At 36.7% G+C, this 23,572-nt stretch overlaps 1 long non-coding RNA gene across 1 annotated transcript in view; it reads left to right on the top strand.

Annotated features, from left to right (window-relative positions):
• Positions 1–23,572, top strand: part of LOC142596920 (uncharacterized) — a 49,193-nt gene that overhangs the window by 4,704 nt on the left and 20,917 nt on the right. The window lies entirely within an intron of this gene.

Raw genomic sequence — 23,572 nt, 5'->3', positions numbered from 1 at the left:
ATTTTTAAGTACTGTAGTAGTTGTCGTGAATATTTTCTACATGTACGGTTAACGTTCTGAATGCTACATACTGGGCACACATAATGTGTACACAGGATACACCTAGCACAGACTAAAAAAGTGCTCTCAGCATGGATTACAGCTACTAATAAATCTTCTGTAAAAGATGAATGGAAATTAGGAAATCAGTAGTAGTTCATTAGATGAGAAATATGCCCTTTAGACTGCACAAAGAAGTAAAAAATAAATATGACGAAAACTAGGCAACACTAGCTGGCAAAACAGAATATTGAAACCACTGTACTTTTTCAGGACGCTTAGTATCCTTGTTTCTGGCTGAATGTGGTATGTGCATGAACATCCTTTCTTATAAAATAATAAATTTCACAAAGATTCCACTGTATGACAGTGTACTGATTGGCTGTCACAACTACTGACTAAATATTAATTTTGGTAGTTGTTCCAAGTTAAATCTATGAACTACTATATCTGGATAACTTCTAAATCCCTACCCACAAGTGAAACTCCAACAGACCGATTTCCTGACTTGCATATTGTCTGTCCTTGTTTGTACAGATTTGTTTAGTAATTTACTTTAGTTCCTCAATTTTACTTTTATTAGTTGGTTAGAGAAAGATTAGATAGTCTCTCTTGATTTGGAGTTTGTTTAATTTTAGTTTTACAACACTAAACAGTGCGATAAACACTGCAGACTAACTAGAAGGAGCTCCACATTAGCGCAATCGCTTCAGTTTCGTAACTCCTACAGATTTTTATCCCTTACAAGCAATGATTTACATACCAGCGAGGGAAAATGAAAACGAGGGGGAAGCTCACTATAACACTGTAAGTGTACTTAGTTTCTCCTAACACGGACTAGATTAAACCCGGCCTGTGTCACAAGAACTGTGAAGAACTGAGAGCAAAGGGTCCCTTCTCATCATGGTCATGAACAATTAATGCTCTCTTCACTCAACAGAGCAAACCAGACCCAAAATGGGAAGGAGGATCTGGGCTACTATTCTTTCACCTTCGCTCCCCACCCCCACCCTTTGAGCTGTAAAGAAAGGATCAGGTTGCACTATTTTAAAAGCTGGTGCAGTACGCACACTTCCTCAGTGTATTGGAGAGCACTGGGAGAAAATCTCTCTCAGAGCTCCCTGCAGGAGCGCATACTGCTTCACCACATCCTTTACTCAGGGCTGTGACTTATCAACAGAGCCGAGCCCTCAATTAAGTGATGAAAACTTCCCCTGTAAACGAACGATGTTTTCAGGGACGCATACAAGTAAGAATATTAGTGAACTAACTTACCTTTGACACAGGGTTTTGAAAGCTTCACGCCTGACGCAAGTCATAAAAAACAAACTATCCCAATAGGTCAGCACTACAGGTAAAGTAGACCTGTAAATAAATGAAAAAAGAAATTAAGCGACTTAGCATCATTTCCTGAACACGCCTAAATAAACTGGATTGATTAACACATTAAAGAATATAATTGCTCTCTCTTTCATCCCACCATCTGAGTGCAGATTGCTAGTTACTGTTCCTACAGACATTTCAAGTTAAATCATACTGCTGATGTTAAATCTATATGAAGGTGGAAGATGGATGGTGTTTTGGCCAAGGTTTGGAATGGGAGTTCAAACAAGGGCCATAATCCTGTCCCTGACTCAGAATGTCACCAATGGCTTTTCGATTCTAAGACAGGGACAATTAAAACTGTCCTACCTCTCACTAAATCTAAGAGACAAAATAATGCTTACAGGATGTCCCAAGGCTACATATACTAGGGTTATAAAAATAACCTAAGATCTAAAATAACCTAAAATCTGAAATAAGTGTTTAGCAACGTTTTGTTTACCTGTGTATTTGTCTTTTCAAAATATAAAAGTCCTAGTTCCAGAGGCAAGGCGTCTAGGTAGCAGTGCCTACTGAATGTCAAAAGGCTAATCCAGCTAGGAAGATCTCCCTTAAAGGAGTTCTCATGCTGTACTGTATCTCCACATAAAAGAAGCGAAAATTAGTGTGATTGAAATCCTCACCAGTCTTTCACACTCTTCACATTAGATATGAAGACCTGACTGGGAAAGGGCACTAAAAGCCTCATTATCTCACCCAGGGAAGGATCCTTCTGTAGGAACTGTGGAAGGAAGACATCAGCCTCCTCCTGTTGGAACAGGGGAAGTTTTGGGTCCAGTGGGAGAGCCTGCACCTAGCACTGCATAGGGGCTGGGCTGTGAGTCAGGGGCACTCAGGGGCAAGAAGAGCTGTATCATCATGCTAGGTGTATCATCATGACAGGTGATAGATAACCTGTCAAGCGGCCCAACAGTGAGAAGGTGTAAGTGCTGTTCAGTCTTGGCTCAGCCACTTCTACCTGAGCTCTGTGAGTTTTAAAAGGAACAAAATCTCATTCCAGGCTTAAAAAAGGTTGAGATCTATAGATAAAAAGCTGTATATTAGATCTAGGTATTACTATTGTAGTTGTTTATAATACACGATTTTGACATACAGACTAGCAGACATTTCATTTGAAAGCAAGAATTAAAATAATGACAGGTTGTGTCATACGACAACAAGTTTACAAGTAGTAGCAAAACTGTCCTTTTCTCATGCATAAGATTCATCATTCTAGAGGAGAGCCTGCTGGAAATATGCAAGAGGGACATGAAAATGGAGAGAAAGATAAGAAAAGAAGTTTAATGGAAGATGCTCAGTTGGATGACTGAAGTCTTCATCAAATAAGCAAGCAGTATCTTATTTACTTTCTGATGCTGTGCAAATGAATGAATCAGAGCCCACACATTCTCTTGCAAATCATGTCACAAGGATTCTACCTCTATGCCCCTGAGGCCATGAGTGACCATGTACTGACCCCTGACAGACTCCTGCTGCCTTTTCTTTAATACAGCAAGCATACACCTCTCTAACCACTTGAGCCTGTATGAGTGCTATATATTGCATGCTGCCACCCCTTTTTTTAATTTTAGCAATCTATACCCTCCAAAAAAATTTCCTATGATCTTTTATGTGCCTCTACAGCCTTTTTTGCACTGAGAAGTTTCTCGATACTTAAGCGGACACGTGTTAAGGTATAAGGAAAAATATAAAATGACAAGATTATTTCAGGGAGAGACTCGGCAGCTTTTCAGAAAAAGGAGTACTTTATTTCAAATAAAATGAAATATTTTTCAACTGAAAGAGGCTCATGTTTATATTATTACTAAAACTTTTGCCGAAAGGGGAGGAAACAGTAACTGTAGACAGTAGTTCAAAAGGAAGCTCTGTTACAGTACAGACCAAAAAAATTTAAGTTCTTACAGTGTATAAAATATGTAATCAATGCTGAACTTCTGCATATGCCTTAAATACCGAGCTGTTAGTGTGGACTACTCTTTAATGTGTTCAACAGCCTTAATGCTGAAATCTATACAAGGAGATAATTAATACAATAGCATTCACCAAGCACAAAACTGAGATATTATTTCATTGAAACTTCTCCAGCCCTAACAAAGACACCATTCAAAAAAAAAAAAAGGCATTTCAAAGACCACTGTAGATGCTGGACATAGACTGATTCTTGAGTTAAAGACAGACATCCGTTAGCTGAAAGGAATAACTCGAACAAATCAAGTTTCACACTTTCAAGCTTGAGACTTCTAGTTTGAACTTATCTATGTTTTCACACATCAGTAGGTTCAGTGGAGTTAGAAATATCCAGTATGTGTAATGAAAACAACCTCTATCAGTGGATACAGCATGAACATGATAACATATGTTTTCCAAGCCTAGAGCAATTGTCAAGCAATTACTATTTGTCAAGGCAACACTCTTGATAGTCAGGGTCATCTAACCTAGGTCATCTCCTTCTACCTTATTCCGAGGCAGGTCTCAGTAACTCAGCTGCCCAGCTTTCTTTAGCTTGATCTGAACGCAAGTTGCAGACGCAGGTTTCTCTCGCTGCACGCAGCGAGAAAGCCGAGGGAGGCAGAGGCAGTGGCAAGGGGTGCAGTTACGCACGGCGATGGCTCATGTAAGCAACAGCTGCTGGGGTTTTGTTCCAAGACGAAGGAGGGCCGCGCAGGTCAGAGGGGACTCCTGGACAACTGATTATTAACCAGGGCTTTCTAAAGCACTTGCAAGGCCCATATTGTGTTTGTTTAGGACCCAGAACTACAAGTACATGTTATCAGCAGACTGGGCGGATTGGTTTGTGTCTCTTGACTTACAATTATCAATTCTAGCTATCTTTTAAAACAGAAAAGAGAAAGACCTTGTCTCATGCAGTCTATTCTGGTCCAGTTTTACATTTGCTTTTCCCCCCACCCCCATTTTAAAGGCCCTTATTCAACTAAATATACTTCCTTTACAAAATAGGATTCTTTTTGCTATCCAGATTGTTATTTCATGCCTGTACAATTTTTATTTAATCATCTATAAAACTAACCTCTGATTCTTAGTTTTTACATTTTATGATAGAAAATTTAATGACTTTTCTTTACCACATGATTCAGTCTTCCAATTATAATTTGTAAACTGTGTGTAGATGGAAAATGGAATTCAATTAAAATGTAGCAAGAGAGCACTTCATTTTTTTTATCAGTTATATTAAATAACCATAGATGTACATAACATGTAAGAAAAAACGATTATCAGAACATACTGCACTGAAAACCGATTTATTCAACAAGGACTAATCACTGCTAGTTGGTGAACTTAAGTGATTGTTTCTGGTCAGCATGACCTTCAAGACTTTAGAACTAGTACATCTCATCCTCATACAGTTTTCATTCATGGACCTGATGAGAAAAAATGAAATTGCCTGCTTTTTCATCTCCCAGTGGATTTTTCAATTTTGAACATACTAGGCATTAATATAAAGTAGATGAGTACATTAAAAGAGGAATAAAAAAAACTATCAGAATCAGGTTCAGCATTCTGTAGGTTATAGTTCCAACTGCTCTGCCAGTGACTTCCACCCCTTCGGTGGTTTGACTTTCTCTAAAACTGTGGCACCAAAAACCGTGTTGCATAGCATTTTTATTGTGTTATTTTAAAACACTATAGTAAATTTAATACCAGCTGCCCTACTTGCACACTTAATTTTAAGTGGTCTTGTTAAAAAGAAACATTTAATTTAGATAAAGCATGCACACAGAACTCATTAAACATATATTAATCATTCCAGGAGGCCAAACAAGTAATAGAAAATGTGGATTCCTTCCTTTCTGATTTATCAGCCATTTATGCTATAGTATGTTCAAAACAGAACGGGTTCCTACTGTGCCTGCTGGTGTACATACAAAGTTAAAGAGACAGAGCCCTGGCACAGAGGTTTGCCTTCATTTGTTCAACACCTGAGGTGTTAAAAGTAAAAAGCCAAACAGGAGAGGCTTTTTTTTTTTTTTTTTTAAAGCACTGGCTGTTCAGGTGCAGATTTACCAGCAGCAGGAGGCAGAGGGTGAAAGGATGCTATGAAGGGCTCTAGATCCTCCCCTGTTCTTCCATCCCTTCCTATTCCCCTCCTCCTCCGGCTCTAGCTGTGTTCACCTATGCTTATCTACTGAAAATTGGAAGGGCTTTAAGCTAACCAGGGAACTGAACATAAGCATCAACCACCTTAATCTCGGCTAAATATAGAGACTTCCCATTGAATTTCCTTGTCCTTGCTAAGTGACTTAGGAGGATAAACCTACTACCAGGACAACTCCCCAGGTTGAAAGGAAGAGAAGGAAAGTTATTCCTGAAAACGTCCAAAGGTTGTGAACCTGGCTTTCTGCATTTTGGAACATGACTTACAGATGTGGCATTACAGATCTATGGATTTGATTTATTCACTTAACAAGGATCAGAATGAAACTCCTCCTCCCAAATTACTGTGATGGAAACAACACTATCCCATGGATTTTCTATTAATTTTCTTGCTCTCTTCTTTGGCAGGCTCAAAGATTTCCTCTCTGTAGTAGAGAGAATCTGAAGGCCAGCATAGGAAACAAGAAAAGTCATTACTCGAAATTACAATGGTAGCAACAAGTTTCTAAAGTGATAAAGATGAATAAAGTTTGGTTTAGGTAAGGGCATGATTAAGTGAGGGGAGAGAGGCAAGGTAGAGGCATTTCATTAACATGTCATAAAATCTTTGAAATACCACAGACTATGTAGTTAGCAAAGCTGACAGTGCAGTAAAAGGAACAAGAATGACTAAGGTTGGCTCTAGTTGGTTGAATTTAAAGAGGGGAAGGTCCTGAAATTATTTGTTTCATTTTTGCAAAGACTGCAAGTAGGCCAAGATTCATAAATAAACCTTATTTTAAGAATACAAGAGAGGTCAGACCCGTTCAGGCCAGGCATACGCTTGGCCCATTTACCTATCTCCAACAGTGGACATAAGCCAATTCTTACCCAAGTACTCTCTCAAAGAACAGAAGGACCAGTACAAGCACATTTGATAATGCCCATGGGTTCCAGCATCCAACTTTGTTTTAGCTCACAGGGTTTCCTGAGCCTGATGCAGTTTGTCTACTCAGTGACCTTTACTAGATCTCTCTTCCAAGGTCTTGTGCAGTCTTTCCTTACACCCATGTGAAATTCTTCCATCCATACTGTCTTTAGGCAAAGAATGTCATGAGTGTATTACCCATGAACATACAAACCAATATAATTTATTGTATTATTTGCTTCGAACCTGCCTACTGCCAGCTTCATCTGATGCACCCTAATTTTTTTGTTGATAGAGAAGGTGAAAAGTTGATCCCTGTCCATCCTTTTCATGTGTGAGTTTAAAACATTTATTGCTGTTTTGAAGAAGTGTTAGAGGGGTGCTGTAATTAAAGTCTCTGAAGAGTTGTCCATTGCCCCTGTGCTGGAAATCTATTTCTTCTTAGCTCTGCCAATCAACCACCAGTTTGCCTGCTATCTGTGGCAGATGCTGAAGCTGCTATTGCACAGAAGTCCTTCCAAGATCCTGGGGAACTGGAAGCTTAGATGAGCACATTCTGAGAGAGCCATTCTTTCCCACTGTTAGGGAAGATGCATTAGAGGAAAAGATGCAGTCATGCATATTGTGCTCTTAAAACCCTGCTGGTCTTTCTGCAAGCAGAATCTAAAAGAATGGTAGGGAGTGGAAATGAAGAGAAGAAAATTTGCCAATCCACAGAAATCAGCCCCATTCTAAGAAAATTACTCGCTAAGAGCTAAAGCTCAAGGAATCAATGTAAACTTTATCTAAAGAATGAAGTAGAAAACTGCAGATAAAGTAGTTCAAGCTTCCTCTAAAGGAGGAGGGCATTGTTTCTAGAGTTTGGCAGTAGTCCTTAAGTGGGCACAGTTAACATCATAATTAAAACAGCAAAAGATTGTGAGAGTTTCCTATTATTTCAGTAAGAGATTCATAACCCATGCAGAATACTCTCATTTTCCCTGCTATGTGTTTTACAAGGTACAGGAATATTTCTCAAGCAGACAGGAAAGCCCAGTTTCTATTAGTAAAAAATTATACGGATAGGTAAGACAGGTCTCCATTCCTAGGTAAAAATATAAACAAAGGCCTTTCAGAAATCTTACTACAAGGTAAGGTATATTGTATCCCTATACAGAAGAAGATAAGCAGCTACTGCAGAAAAAAGCACTTTTAGAGAAATTATGTAAACTCCAGTTAGTGTCAAAGCTATTAAACAGTCCCGTACTATTGAAGTAGAAGAGGTTAAAGGAGACTGACGATGCTAGGATACTCAAACAGAAAGTCTTTTCATTTAGGTTTGTGAGTAACTCTAATTAAAGTGACCCTATTTGACACAAAATGATCTGTACTGTTGCGAAATAGTCTCTGTCAGCAGATTTCACCTAGGCAACGCCCAGTCTATCAGCTATAATCACACTGGGTTTGTCTGCAGGATCTGATTATTATTTAGGAAGAGTATGTTTGACTAAACAGGTGAAGAGACTGTACTGAAAGTTTCACAAGACAGAAAGAAAGGTTAAAAAAAAAAAAAGGCAAACAAACCCCATGTTATTAAACAGGTAAACGAAACATTTTTTCAGGAGCTCTCAGCATCCCTGTAGTTAGAACAGGACACCTATTTGTGTCTGTTATGAACAAGCACACATTTAGGAGTCCCCATTTGAAAAAGGTAACTCTGGAAGACAGGTCATTGCTGTTGACTCCCTGCTATGATGGTTAGATATGCTGAAGGTTAGAAAGGCTCAGAGCCTCTAACATTACCAAATCCGACCCCAAATGTTGCCTGGTTCTGACTGGCTTAATTCAGAGCCATATGCCACATAAAAGTTCCTGAAGATGGTCTTGCCCCTCACTGGCTTGTTGACAAAACATATAATTAATTATCCCATTGACTATCAGCACTTGTTTGGTAAGTCCCTGGAAACCAAAACCAAAGGTACTTTTTGTTCAAGGCAGGAGGTCCTGACTCTGAGATATTTAGATGGAGACAAAGCATCCCCTGAGCATCACAGAGATTTTGAATGCAAGCAAATCCCTGTCTCTGAATAGGCCTGTCTGTCACCCAGACCCTTGGTACATCAAGGTATGAAGACGACACTGTACTGAGTATCATTTGTTCAAAGTTTAATGAGGAGAGGACTTCTTTGTGTGCCACAGACATCTGACGTGGCATGTACCAGGTAGTTACAAGGCTGGGGTTTCAGTCAACTTTGTGCACAATGTAGATAAAGTACAGAATGTTTTGTGAGAGACTATAAATGCCGAGATGTTTTCACTGATCTTAAAAGATGACCTAGAAGCTGATTTAATTGACCTGTTACTGTCTAGGATCTCCCCTCTGGGAAGTAAAAAGCTCTTGATAATATGATGTATAACAGCAAAACCATAACCAAGTGTTTCAAATCAATGTTGCTGTTTTTGCAAGTCTGAGAACTATCGATCATATAGTTTGAGACCTGTGTGAACTGAATCAATCATCTGTTGTGGTACTACGCTTCAGTCCTTTATCTTCTGAGACAGGCTGTGATGACAGCTACGTTTTCTGGGAGGAGGCAGGGGGAACACAAAACCAACAGAAAATTCCTGCTTGATTCACGAGAAAGACTGAAGCGTAGCAGCACTCTGTTTAAGTAGTCTAGTGTTCCTATGAGGAATCTAATGTCTTTTCTCTGCTGCATGGACCCCTATGTAAAAATAGACATCTTGCAGGCTGGCAGTTCAAAATCCCTGAGGATTAGTGATTGGTTAGGAGATTATGGATACTACTCCAGCCTGAATTTGAAATAGCAAATGAAAGTGCTGAGGCACTGATAGCTGACACTGAACTGCTAGCCCCCTCACCCTTTCTGTAAAGTTGGAGATACAGAAGGCTGTCACTGATTTGTAACGGTGCATTTGTTTCTGCAATCAGTCGTAGAAGGGAATCCATTTGTGGTGTTTATTGTTTCTAATAAGCCAGATAGCTTGTTAGAGAATAAGAGAGAAAAGCCATGAGACCAACAAGTCACTCAGCACTATGTACAACACAGTACTTAAAATACAAAGACGATCACTACTATTGGGGCTATAAATACATAAGGCACTCAACACAAAGCCAGTCACTATCAAGGTCCCTGCAGGGAGCATGCAAGTAATAAAATAGTTCTTTTCAGGCTCCGGACTTTAAAATACATGAATCAAAGGCGTGCCGTATTGCTGATGAACCTTTTATCCCTTGCTATGTGCATGGGCAGCAACTTGTGCTGGGAATCACGCTCCTCTTGCCTCCATCAGACTTCCCTGCAAATACAAGTGGAACCCGGTAATGGATACGTCCCAGAAGCTCAGAATCATAGCTTTTAGGACACTGAGTAAGAGACACTGTCTTAAATCATAACTACAGCTTTACTTGTGGAATTTAGAAATAAATTGACTTCTGTTCAAGGGAAGTCTTCTCCCTCCCTCCCCTGCTGTACGTTTCCTCTTGGAAAAAGGAAATGTTATGACGGGACATGTTGCGCTCTGAAGAATCACACTAAGGAAAATCTTAAATCCCAGTAACTTATGACTCCTTTATCATTATATAAAGAGATATATCTAGTATGTCAACTCAAACTGTATTTTGCTTATGGTCATAAGGAGACTTAATTTACTGCATGAAATTAACTATACGATTACATATGAATTTAAATGACTCAGAACATATACTGCATTATTTCTATCTTTGTGGTAAGATGGAAATAATGAAATCATGAATGTTTGTACTTACGCCATTATTTAATGCCCTGAGGATAGTGGACATGAGGGTGCTTCAAGTAGTAGTCTGCTGATACCATCGAATGGACTCTGCTTGTCCAAATAACTTGTCCTTGCACTCACGGGGCACATACACACCAGCAATGAAATCCAGCTACACAACCACTCAAAGAAGCAGCCAAAAGCATCCCAGATGAGTTATTCATGCTCTTTGTAAAAATTGAGCAATTAAAAGAACTCTCTGTGCTTTGGCCAACTTAGATGGAAAACTGGGCTATACAAATTAACACACACACACACACAAACTGCATTAAGAAAGCAACCACCCTTTTATACTATTACTGTACATCACAATATTAGTCTGGAGAGCCCAAAACTACATACAAATACACTTTCTAGTACTCCAGAGAAAATATTTTCTTAATTCTGATATTTTCTTATTTATTTCTCAACATTGGCCAGAAAACTTCCACACTCTTAAACGCTAACACTTATACTTTCCAACCTATATCCAACCATAGGATTGTCTTTCTGAAGTACAGTTTCTACTACTTTGTCCAGTGCGATTGCAGTTATGTTAAATAAGCAGATTACCACCATTTAAAAACATTATTAAATCTGCTAAAATAGAACAACTCAGAATAACTGTATACCATGTTTTCCCAATTCTACCTCCAATTAAACATTCTCCTGCCAACTTAAATAAATATTATATAATTCCGTTTTCCTTGTATATGGTTGTTTACCTCACTTAATCAAACTGCATATATTTTTCTTCTTTCTAACCACTCACTGTTTCTGAATGTCATTTAATTTATAAGTAATATTTTCAAAATTATTAAATGATAAATTCATTGGCACCTTTGAAAATGGGGGTTAGATCCTTCTATATTATTAGCTCTATATTTTTCTGAGTATCATACTATCCAAAATAGACACAGGCACCTTGCTGGGGGTTGATTTATGTAGTAGCTGCATTGGGCCTCTGAAGATATGCAGGAAAACTACATTTCTAATCATAATAAACCCCCTCTGGTTAAGTAAATATTTTGTTTAGTCAGCAAAAATTATTTTTAAACTGTGCAATAAAATATTAAATGGGAAAGCTGAAAATATAGTTTGTATTTCGTAACTTTAACCGATAAATATAAATGTGAATGTTCCAATTACAAAAATTATTAAATTAATATACATGTTGAAAAGCAAGTTCTGACAAGTAAAACCAGACAACCTTAGATTTCAATTGTAAGTAAAAAGAGCCTTAGTAGTTTTTTCATTTTTCTCAATTTGTTCAGTTCATTAAGGCATCTCACAATTCAGAACCATTATTCTCTCTTCATGAAACATCTTGGATCATAAGCTACTTCTTTGACTTTCATGAGAAGTCAAGTCACTCAACTTTCAGAGGCCTTTTTAAAGCAGTATGTCACTTCTATCCAGGAATTGTATTTTCCTATCCTTGCAAAAAAGTGCAAGTTAAACATTCTAAAGTTATTTGCTAGACATGTTCCTCCAAAAGCTTCTCTGACCTATACTGTTTTTCTTCTATATCAACTGTATTAATATAAAGGTGCAGTTGTATGTAATTCATATTCTTGAATAATTCTATTCAAGTTGACAACAATCTTTCTCCAGATTGGCTTGTATTATAAAGGTTTTAAGACTTTGGTGGTCTCTTTCTAAGTTAATTCTCAAATAGCACAAGTATATGTCTCCTACTTTAAAAAAAAAAAAAAAAAAACAACCATAAACCAAAGCCAGGCAAATCTGGATGATTCAAGTGCAGTATTAAACAGAAAAGTTATACTGGAACCCCTTGGTTCTATACCAAGATAACAAGACAGAGCAAGCTACAAAAATGAAGGGATGCTACTTCTCTTACTTAGATCTTCCTCTCCGTAAGGTTAACTGACTGAAAGCCACTTGATTCTCTGTACACTATTCACATTTGTAATACAGCTGCTTCTAATAATTGAAATGTTTCTAACACAATTTGAGGGAAGAAGGTAGAATAAAATGTCCATTTGCCAACGTTCACAGCCTTTCCTGTTGCAGACCTAATACAAGAAAAAACACTGGAAGATAAACACTTTAATTTAAAGACTTTAATTATTGTTTGATATGAACACGCAAGTCCTTAAGCAGCTAACATTATCACAGTAATAAATATAAACGGCTTGCTCATCATCCTTCAAATTGAATTTCTTAGAAAGAACAGACATACTAGCCAGTATTCTGAATAGACTGAATTCTGTCAGTATTCTGAATAGGCAAATGATCTTCATTCCTTCAGTATCCTTGCTCTCTTATGTTACATATTTTATGCTCTAACAAAAGCATATACACGAACGATTCACATTATAATCAAGGCCATGAACATCGCTAACATGAACCATACATATTCTTTAATGTTGTTTTTGAGTACAGGAAAATAAAATATCTTGAGGTTTGGAGCAGAAATACAAGTGATACTTTCTAATATCACTAACTAATTTCACTTTAGGGTTCCATTATCACAGCATAGATACTAGGTTTCATTTTTATTACTAACAGGCTTTACTTATCACAGTAAAAATAGGCTGTTAACCACAGAAAGTAAAATTCATCATCAAAGTTCTGGTTTTGTTTAGGAATCAGACTTTTTCAGATATTCTGTCAAATAATAAACTCTAGTTATCTATATGTGACTTAAAAGAAACTACATGTGTTTTGAATGCAGAATATCTCCCCATAATATCTACAAAGCTATACATACCTGAAGAGCATGTGCTAGATAGAATTAGAAGCCAAGGAAAAAGGGTATTGACAATGCTGAAAGCTTCCTGCCCGGAGGATCAAGTAGTGTAAGCAGAGTAATAGCACTGCTTGCATGAACAGGTAACATGCTTTATCCTTATCGACGATCTGTAAATAGAAATTATACGTATATGAACTTTAAAATTAAGTGAAAATTAAAATATATAAAGGCATACAAAATACAAGAATACATCTATTGACCAAAAAATGATACCTGCATTTTTGATGATTTATCATGTGTTCAGACTATCCAATTTCATCTCCACATTCCGAATTTATTTTTCAAATTACTTCTCAATGTTCCAGATTATTTACTGAGTGGAGCCAACAACTATGAAAGAAGATGTAAGAGCACTGTGATGACAGCAACTTCTTGTCTAAGCTGTTCTAAATTGCCAGCGAGGAAGATGCTCCAGCATCGCCAGATAGCTTGGTTCCAGTCTTTTTCCAAATATGTAGCCTGTTCTACTTCACTGTAAATTAAGATAATTTTTTCTTGTCCTTCCACAACTGGGTACAAAAGACAGTTGATGACCATCTTCTTCACAATAGTCTTTAGCTGTCAGATTATTTTCCCCAGTCTTCACAAGACTAAACAAGCACAACTCTTTTGAAATGTGCCTGATAAATCCTGCTTTCCAAAAACCTTTTCAATCATGTGCTCTCCTATGGATTCATCTTTACCTGGACATCAAAATAATTTTCCTTTTCTAGATTTTATTTTAACACAGAGATACAACAATTTTATTCACTGACTTTTATTCTGGCCATTTTGCATTAGCGTTCTTTGATTTTGCTTCATCTGTAAAACTAGGTAGTATCAATGTTACTTGGAATTTTGTGGTACTGCAGAGCAGTAGGCCCCACAGGCCCTTGGAACAAAATGCATCTGTCCATCTCTTCAGTAACTTTTTTGGAAATTAGTAATGATACTTAATTTTCTTTGAATTGTTCTTGGTTTTATTTTTTTTCTTCTCTTCAAAGAACTGGATAAAACAGGGATTTTGTATGCCTTCTACTTAGTAATACTGTAACTTTTATTTTTACGTTTAACAGCTAAACCAAGAATTATAATATTCTTAATAAGTAAGCAGACAGATAGATGGATGGACAGGAAGGCATAAATCTAGTTTTCTTTGAGAATCAAGCATAACAGAAGGAAGATTTGACTCCAAGCCTGTATCTTTCTCTATTGTCTCAAAATAAATAACGTCTGCTGAAATGGGGGCAGAAGGATGTTGCTAGTTGAAGTATACTGTGGAGTCCCTTTTTGATGATTACACAATTATTAGTTCGTGGTAAAAGCATGTCACATTCTGCATTGTTTTCAATGAGCTTCGTCTGAATAAAGCAGAAATATTCTGGACCAAGAAAAGTAAAACAAAGGATGTAAGATAACAACAGATCAAAGAAGTGCTCTAAATGCTGCAGTGGCTGGCTGTCTTCACATTTATTTCCAGATGCCTGCCTCTAGAGAATCTAGTCTCTTTACTTTTTTTAACCAGAGATAGTTTATCCCAGGAATCTCCAATTTATTTTGTTGGAAAGAAGGAAAAAAAAAAAAAGTTAAAAACTGGGCAGTGGTTTATGACATCTAGCCCAGATTTTCTGCTTCTTTGCTCTACTTCACTTGCACAGACTATGCAACTATACCACAATCACATATGAAAGTTCTTCTAAGAAGTGGTTTCTATGGTTTGGTTTTGCTTTTTAATATTCATACAGTTTATTCATAGGGTACTTTCATAATGAATTCCTGAAATTTAGTAGTTGTTCTTTGTAATCTAGTTAATCTATCCAACTGCAAAACAACCAAATCCCATGATAACTAGGTGTGCTCTCAATATACTAAATGAGTAAATAGGCTTAAGGGCTCCCAGCAGCCTTACACTCCTGCTCAGAGCCACTCATTCCTCATCTCCGGAAAAGCCTTTTTACAATTCCTCTACCCTTCAGCCAAAATTCTGATGTAGGCATCTCCTCCTTGCCATACTCCAACATAGTTTCCAGCAGCTCCTAAATACTATGTCCCCCCACTTCCTCGGGAAACACAGAGAGGCAAACCCCCAACAAGTGATTATTTAAGCAGGAGCAATGGGCACAGAATGTATTTGCAATGAAGAGAGGAGAAGTTTATGAACACTTCTGTAGCAGAGTTGTACCTGCACTACCTGCCATAATATTTTTCAGAATCTCTTTTCATAGAAGTCTTAAAACGACTTTTTTCCTCAAAACAGGAACTACCAGTTCCAGCAGTTCAGATATTAGCTTTAGAATATGCACTGTATTCAAAGAGAAGTGGACAACTTCAAATATTTTGTTTGGTTGTTTCATGTCATTTTCTAAAACTATGCTCGAGGGGATCACAGTGTTAGAATTTTATATAATGCATTTGCATTTCAAAATTACAAGGTCATTATAAGAAAGAACACTTTTTTTTTTTTTCAGACGGGTATGTAATATATGTGACAGATTTGCTTTATGTTCTTCTCCATCTATGTGTATATAATTCTACTTTCTTACATTTTTTGTTGATGTTCTCCTGCTTTTTTTTTTTATGTAGTTTCTCTTATTTGTAAGAACATATTTCTATTATTTGCAAGAACATTAACTCTGCTGAAGCCAAAGCAAGCCAAAGGTACAGAATCGTACATTCATATTACAGAAGCGATTTCTCCCAACATAGTTCCCCATTGTGTTGCACATACAGTTGATGGCAATGCAGTAAAGCCAGAATAGCCAGTTAGTTCCTCCAGAAAAGCTGCCTGCATTTCTGCAGGACAGATTCTCCAGATAAATTATGCTACTTAATCTATAAGTAAATTTCTTGCCGAATAGTTGTTATGATGGTCTATTTGCTTCCCAGTGTTGCATTAAGAATCATTTCCTCTTAAGAATTGTTTCCAAACACCTACTCCCAACCTTCCTTCTCAACTTCTGGCCATTTTCCTTTGATCTATAGCATCCTAAAAATTAGCCCAATTTATTTATTTCATTTATGTCCTTTATATACTGACTAAATTTAAAATTAGTCAGTATTGTATATATAAATATTTTCATCACCCCAAATCACTTTGGTTGTGGATTACATACATTTAGTAAATTTATCACGTTTTCATGAGAGTGGTTACCTTGTTTTACATTGATCTATTTTCTTTTAAACTACCTGTGACACTATACCAAAATGCCTTGAGCATCATAGGTGTGGTTATAACAGCACTATATATAACAGATCTAGTAGCTCCTTAATTTTATATTTTTACATGTAACATAGAAACAAAAATAGTGACAGCTTTCTTTGCATAAACCCAATGGCATTGTGATACCTTTCTTGAGTTTACCACACTTCAGACAGATATTTCAAGCGCTGATTTTGCAAAGTAGGAAGTAGAGATCCTCAACACTCACCAGAGGAGCTGACCCCTTTCAGAATCTGCATATATTTTTATTTGAGCACTTTATTTCCTCTCTTTACCTCTGAGTAACTTAAAAGACAATACTCAACTAACACATTATTTTCCAACATCGTCTGACTTGCCACATTTTCCCTTCCCTTTTTATTTTCTGTCTTCAGACTTCAGCAGTTAATCCCAGGTCACAAAGTAGTTTATTAATGTAATTTTATGTGCATCCTTTTTGTACATCCTGCACATAGTTTTCTACAACCTGTAAAATTAGAAATTATCGTGAAAATAACTGGTGGCCTCACTAGGTCAAAATACGACCTGGAACCTAATAGTAATTACATCACATACTGGAAAACTGTCCAAGTAATACAGAGATTATGTTACTCCCAAGATATTATTGAATATCCCTTTTTGAAATCTGTATAAATATGCAGCAAAGCACTTATCCCATCATGTGCATGATGAGGTCACTACTTTATATTGAAGTGTGACCACTTCAGCATCAAGTCCTTCTCAAAAGTCTCAGAATAAAACACCATAAGCAAATGCATTATATACTCAGGCTTTTATCCTACAAGGACGTCCACATAGGTGGGACCCAAACGGCATTTTAATAATGAACTAAATCTATTTACCCAAATGGTCATATACTGACTTTTTTATTGTAACCTTGCTTATTTTGAAAAGAATATTCACTCATCTAACTGGCTTTCCAGTTTCCATTTAAAAATACTCCCACATCAGCTAAGTACTGTTTTGCCTTTTATTGTCCTCCTCTGACTTTCTTGATTTACCGACTTTTCAGATTTTCTATGCTTTCTTTCCTTTTTATTATGTCACACATTACATCCAAATTTATACATTCATTGACATTTCTGTTCAAGAAACAGTAGTCTGAAAGATACCTATAGATTACTGGGTTTTGTGCCATTGCGATTTTAATTTAAAGCAGGCTAGTACAGTTGTAATTACTGCCAACTGGATGTAGTTCATAAGGTTACATCTGGTTTACTGAGCTAAACAGGGCCCAGGCGCACGCTTGAGCTCTACCATGTGATAATCCATGCCACTTAACTGGTAGCATGCTCTTTGGTATGCTTTTCGCTGAGGCCAACGAGCACTCAGGTACGACACAGCAGGATTTGGGGAATAGCGTGGGTTAGGGATTGTTCTTAGTAGGCAGTACGAACGAGGGAGGCCACCCTGCTTCAGGAGAGCAGACGGACTAGCCATGTGAATGTGCACTGTAATTTGCTACCAGCTCTTGACTGGGCTGTGGCCCGTTTTGTTTTCTAGTACAGATGTCATCGAAGAAATTAAATGCAGTTGAAAATTGGTAGAGAGTAGGCGTACCTTGTCATGCTCCCATTGCCACACCTGTGTGAAGGATGGGAGCTGTTGGCATGGGAGAGGGATGGACCAGTGTTAGGCTGACTGTGACTTCCCCATGGCAGGAGTTTTTCCAGTCTGGGAGTAGGAATGGATCTTGGCTACCTTGTGCTACCTCCAGTGGGCAGAACAGGGGTACAGAATCTGGACCCCTTCATATTTTCAGGTACTCTTCTGTATTTTCAATTACCATTTTTGTTTGTTGTCTCTTCAACTATCTTTTCAAATAAGTGATCTGATTTGTAGATAGGGGTCTTGGATTTCCTTTATTCAGTATTATTCTATTGGAAACAAAGATAAAAATTAAAAGCTGAAGAAATTTGAAAAAAAATCTGCTTTCTAGTATTTGTTTAACAGTTTCATACATTTTCAGATTATATTAGCAAAACTATACTAACTAAGCAGCTAATTAGGCTTTCTCAGATAGCATCACATGGTCTGAGCTTTCTTTCCATTTTATTTTATCTTTGCATGATGGCAAGATTAAAGTTCCCATTTCCAGTTCTGTTTTCTTTTCTCCTACTTTATACTTCTCTAAGCATTTATTTACAGTGGAATCTTGCTCTTGCTCTATTGCAATGCTATTGATCCAGCTTTCTGCTATTACTCTTCAAACTCTTTACATTTCTGTCAGTGATTTTCGCAGTATGTTTACCTTTTTTCTGGTCTCTGTATTAAACTAGAAGTATTGTATGCTCATAAGGTCTTCATTTTAGATCTAGCTTTTTTTTTTTTTTTCTGATCATTGTCAGATCCAGGACTGAATTAACTCTCATTACTTCTTCCAGTTGTTTTAAGTACTATACAAAAATATCCTCCTGTAGCCTATTTTGAAACATTTCTTGCACGTAACTCAAATTCCTCTTTTACAGCTTTTCACACATTTATTTTCATGCATGTAGCAATATATGTTATGTATAACATACATATAACGTGTGTATATATATTGTAATTGTAGAGATCCTCATAATCCTAGAGAAAGTCAAATGAAACAAACCTTCAACACAATCTTCATGGATTTTGCATCTTCCATTTTCATTTGTGAAATTATTTCTGTGTCTGCCAGCCATGTGAATTGCAGGATCCGCAAGCAGGGTGGTTATTTTATAAATTATGCTTCCCTCACCTTATTGTCCTTATATAGCAACAGATAGTTATAGTCTATTTATGTCTTAGCCAGACTTGTTTGTAATGCGATCAAAGAACATTTCATGGAATTTGTAGTGGTGCTGCACCTCTCAAGACCACATGTACCTGTTTATGAACAGAAAGACCTAATTTTTCATGATTATTTCCTGCAGGACTTTATAGATTAAGTATGTTTCCACATCTCAGTGTAGCAATATTCACTCAACTTTATTCTCCTCTTGCAAGTGTTTCCCTATGGTTACACTTACATGCTGAAAAAAATGTTTCCTGTTTTGTTAGTATTTCCAGCTTTCCCCACTGTCGTCATATATTAAAAAGATGGACACTTTAACTGGTTGTTTTAACTGAGTCATTATCACCCAAAAATTGCAAATCAAAAATACATAAACTTGAGTGTAAAAATAATTTTGTCTTCAAACTACGACTCTAAATTTTACATTAGTAGTACCATTAAACAAGCAATAGTTTTATAACTTAACAAGTGATATCAATACAGTACTCTCAAAACCAAAGTAATTTTCTAAAACTATGCTAATTCAAGTCAGTTTGATGTACTTCCTTCTAACAATAATATGCCATTGTTAGAATTGTATTATTTCTCATGATGAGTAAGACCTTATTCCATAACAACTCTACTGTAAAATGAATACAGGTATTAAGTAAGGGACTATTTCAGGATCTGTATTGTATTATATAGTTAATAGAAAGGACAAATCTTCAGTAAGCAGTGGTGACTTAACTTTAAGCATGACAATTTATACCATTTGAGGATATACCTCAGCAAATCCTAACAGGTTTTACATAGTTTTTAGTAGTCTGTCTTTCTTTTTCTATGGATAATTTTCATATGGTTCATTTTTACAAAATTAGTTGCAGTTGATTCATTCTAACAAAAAACTCACTGCTACTACTGTACATCACAAAACCTCACCATCAGCATAGAGATTCCAAATTTCCTCTGCTTTCTAATCCTTGTCTGTAATGCGATCCTCATGCTCAATAAATGAATCTGGCAAAGGTGGTGCTTTTTTAATGGGCTCAAAATTATGCAAAGTCCTGCTTATAACTACACTAGTTAAAAACTTTTAGGGACCATAAATGACACTCAGCCACACTTCCAATCATTTTCTAGTAAGTTGTTGCTATTACTGTAATTGCAAATTACTGTAAGTGTCAGAAGAGGCTTCAGAATCGTATTTTACACATCTAAACCAAAAACTTCTGAATTTCACTATTTATGTTTTATCATGTACTTGGCATTCCTTTTATTGCAATCCAAAGAATTCGTATTATCTAAAGAACATTTAGTATAGGTAATAAAATATGCAGGTACCTACCCCTCAGAAAACATTAACTTTTATTTAATATTTCTGCTTTAACAAGCATGATTTGCAAAAATTCTCCTGATTTTATGGATGTACATCTTTTAGGTGTCTTAAAAACTTTAACTGCTTATATTACTATCAATACAAAGCACTGTTTCCATTAGCATTCCTCTTTATCTGCAAATAAAATCTGAAAACTTCTGCCATACCATTTATGAATGCAGCACGTTTGCTTTCATTCAGATGCTTTTTTTTAAGTTAGCATTCCTATATTGAACAAGTACCATAAGTCTGTATTTTTACAGAAATGTTTATCTCTGTCCATAATTATTATTCCATTGATGTAGTAGGCAAGGTACTTTGATCCTATGAAGGCACATATGTCATAAAAAACTTAAAATGCTGTCACTGAATTGTTAAGTTTCTTATCTGGTTTACTGGAAGTCCTAAAATAGCAGATCCATCCAGTGTTTAGAAGTAAATATATTCTTGAATGTGTATGATGGTGCTTAAGGTAGTATTTTAGGCAAATGGATGCATACATGAGAGGAATATGGATCAGTATTGAACCAAAAGAGTTAGGAGAGTCCAGTGCAGAAAGGAACAGGAAACTTAGGTTAACAAAAGGAACAAAAAAAGGGAGAAGACAGAGAACAAGAGAAGTGGAGATCTTTAACAGGTATAAATCAAGAAAATATTACCATAGGGAGGAAGAAAGTAATTTCACCTTTTAATAAGTCAGACTTCACCAGTATACAACTTTTAAAATCTACCCCACTTTTTGCAAGTGAGCCATGTAGGACTCAATTTTTAAAATAAAGACTAATGCTATATTTTGTTAAATTTAAATGTCTTTAATATGGATTTTATATTCTTCACATTTGATTTTACATTTCTACAAACATCTTTAAATCACAAGTACATTAGGAAACCAGCACATTTTATATGAAGGCAGAACAACAATACTTCTTGACTATTCAAAACCATAAAAAATTCATGAGTGCCATATTCTTCTTTTTCTATGTCTTCACTACAGCATTATCTCTCTCGGAAAATACTGGTATCAGCTTCAGAGGAAAGGGTCAGCAATCTTCCACATCATAAGTTAGGACAATACTCTCAACACAGAAGGTAGGATGGTCAGAGAGGTAGCAAGTGAAAAGCTTCAGAAGAGATGGTAGCTAAAAAGAGTCAGGAAAAAGAAAAAAATAACACGAAAAGATAAGATAACAAGATTGAAAAGGACAGGAAAAAACAAAATACACAGGAAATAGCAACAGCAACAATTGTGCTTATTCATTTTAGAAACAATACAAGAAGAACACTGACAGAAAAGGTGAGGATTAAGGCAGCCATTTTTAAAAAGAAAGAGGTCTACAGAAAAGACCTAGTATGGTATGAAATGCTCAGTTATTCCTCTCTTAAGGCGACAGGCCACTCACTTAACTTTGAGTTAGTTCAAAGCAGGATTCCTGTGAAGTCAGTAGACTGAAACGGGCACCTCCAGAGGGCGATTCATCCCATTCTAAGGTCCGAATCTTAGACTCTGAATCACATATTTGAAGTGTAATTAATTCTGTGAAGTTCACTACGTATTTGTGAGCCTAGCAACGTATCTTTAAGCTGAATACTTATGGATAACAACATTTGGATTAAAATAATATGAGAAACAGCATATTCGCAACTTCCTTTACTCTGAACAAAGAAAATTTACTAATTACTTTCATCTGCACAGAACATGCAACAGGTTTGTGCTGCATAATATTTTTTTATTACTGAATATTACTCATGTTCACTATGCTGAGCACAAAAATGAAGTCTGACCCAAATAAAAGAAAGTTTGTTTTTCTACTAGGACTAATTATGTACTACTGGGGCTTTAAGCTTATTGGCTGTAAGTAAAAAATCAAAGCTTGACATCATTGGGATTCTATATTCCCAACATTAAGACCTGATTCAGGAAATATCACATTTAACTGATACTTAAAATGGCACTGCTGATATTTCAGTAACTTGTTACTAAATACAGTAAACATTGCTGTGAAAAAATGCTGAAATCCTATGTCATGGTCATGGATACTTACATTATAAAGGTTATTTTGAATGAACTATAATTAAATACAAGAGTCATGGGTGAAGGGCTGGTTTTAAAGTTGGTATATAGCCCAGTCTCTGTGCAGGAAGCTTCAGTGTGGAGCAGGTCTGTGGGGACAACCTCTTCATACCACCTTCACCAGCTTGCCAGCCCAGATGCAAAACCAAGACTCTGCTCTTACAGAACTGCGGTACCGAAGCTTAAATAACCAGAGAAGAGGATGGGAAAGGGAGCTTTTCTCCTGGGCACTGATCTGGGGGCTGGAATATACGCAAAAGGGACAGTTCACAGTCTGCACTTTCTCGTTAGTACAGAAAGTCTGACAGACGTAATCCTGGGACTGTGCAATTCATACCTCATTGGAAACCGATGCATACAATGGTCTTCCATTAATGACTATTTCAGAATACAGTCATCCTCATACTATTACATGAGGACAATACAGAGTTGTCAGTTACAATGCAATTAAAAAGACGTCTTTAAAATCTAAATACTGGTCCACTTGAAACGGGATTTTGCACTGAAGAATTTATATGATCTAAACAATTCTAGAGTCATGTAACATAAAATAGTGTAACACTAACGCAAAACAACGTAACAGTAAGGGCTACTTATACAGCATGGAGTCTCTTATTTAGAACTTCTAAAAGCTGTATCTGCGTTTAATTTCATCTTCCTTTTAGAATGAACATAAAGAGTACAGCTATGTCAGTTTTTCAGTATTTGTATCTTCACTGGGAGCCCTTAAAAACTGCTGCCCAGTGACACAGACACTGCACAGGAAAGGGAACCCTATCACACAGCAATTTATAGCATAATTCTTATGCAGACCTACCTACCTCTATCAGCAGAAATGAATACACTACCTTGCCTACCAGTCCAAAATTATTTGTGAATTGGCACCATAAGGCCTCTCCCTGCTCCACCCATTTTAACTCTTTCTGTCCCCAGTCAGCAATGGGGCAGCTTTAGAGGGGATACTACTCTGCTGTACATCAGCTCAGGGCTTGATTACACTAAAAGTGTTGCTCAGGTGGACAGTTAAGGTGTTTTATACATACCACCAAGTGAATATAAGAAAATGGGAGGTCCCTATCCCTGTATTTAAAAATAAACAAGTTTTTAGCACGGTAATTCATGAAGACCAGTTATAGTCACTATATAAATATTAGTTAATCGCTCAGTTTAAAAAGTACATAATTTCCCTAAACAC

Source organism: Pelecanus crispus, unplaced genomic scaffold (assembly GCF_030463565.1).
Source record: "Pelecanus crispus isolate bPelCri1 unplaced genomic scaffold, bPelCri1.pri SCAFFOLD_221, whole genome shotgun sequence".
Taxonomy (NCBI): Eukaryota; Metazoa; Chordata; class Aves; order Pelecaniformes; family Pelecanidae; genus Pelecanus; species Pelecanus crispus.
This window is presented reverse-complemented; position numbering and strand designations above follow the sequence as displayed.